The following is a 433-nucleotide window of genomic DNA, read 5'->3' on the forward strand; positions in this document are numbered from 1 at the left end:
GGCTCAGCCCCAGGCACAATCCGGAGCCGGCTGCGTGGGAGGGGAGCTGGCAGCCGGAGCTTCCTGCCTGAGCATCCCGGCAACCACAGGCTCCCAGGGACGGCGCTGACCCAACAGCTGCAGCACAGCCAGAGCCTCAACTCCTGGGGCTGCAGGAGCAGGACCAGGGCCTGGACACTGCCATGGCACCCATGGCTCGAGGGTGCCACAGACCCTCTGCCACAGGGCTGAGTTGAGCCACACAGCTGTGGCACCACCATGAACGCCTTCCACCAACTCCTTGGTGGAAAGTCGCTATGAGGGCCTGCAGGACAGGCATGGTGTCCTCCTGCCCACCGTGTCCTCCTGCCCATGGCATCCTCCTGCCCATGGTGCCCTCCTGCCCATGGCGTCCTCCTGCCCACCGTGTCCTCCTGCCCACCGCGTCCTCCCG

At 67.2% G+C, this 433-nt stretch overlaps 1 protein-coding gene across 1 annotated transcript in view; it reads left to right on the forward strand.

Moving 5' to 3' along the window:
• The window catches only part of PLEKHH3 (pleckstrin homology, MyTH4 and FERM domain containing H3), an 8780-nt gene that overhangs the window by 757 nt on the left and 7590 nt on the right, over positions 1-433 (forward strand). The window lies entirely within an intron of this gene.

This window comes from Geospiza fortis, unplaced genomic scaffold (genome assembly GCF_000277835.1).
Source record: "Geospiza fortis unplaced genomic scaffold, GeoFor_1.0 scaffold324, whole genome shotgun sequence".
In the NCBI taxonomy this organism is placed as follows: domain Eukaryota; kingdom Metazoa; phylum Chordata; class Aves; order Passeriformes; family Thraupidae; genus Geospiza; species Geospiza fortis.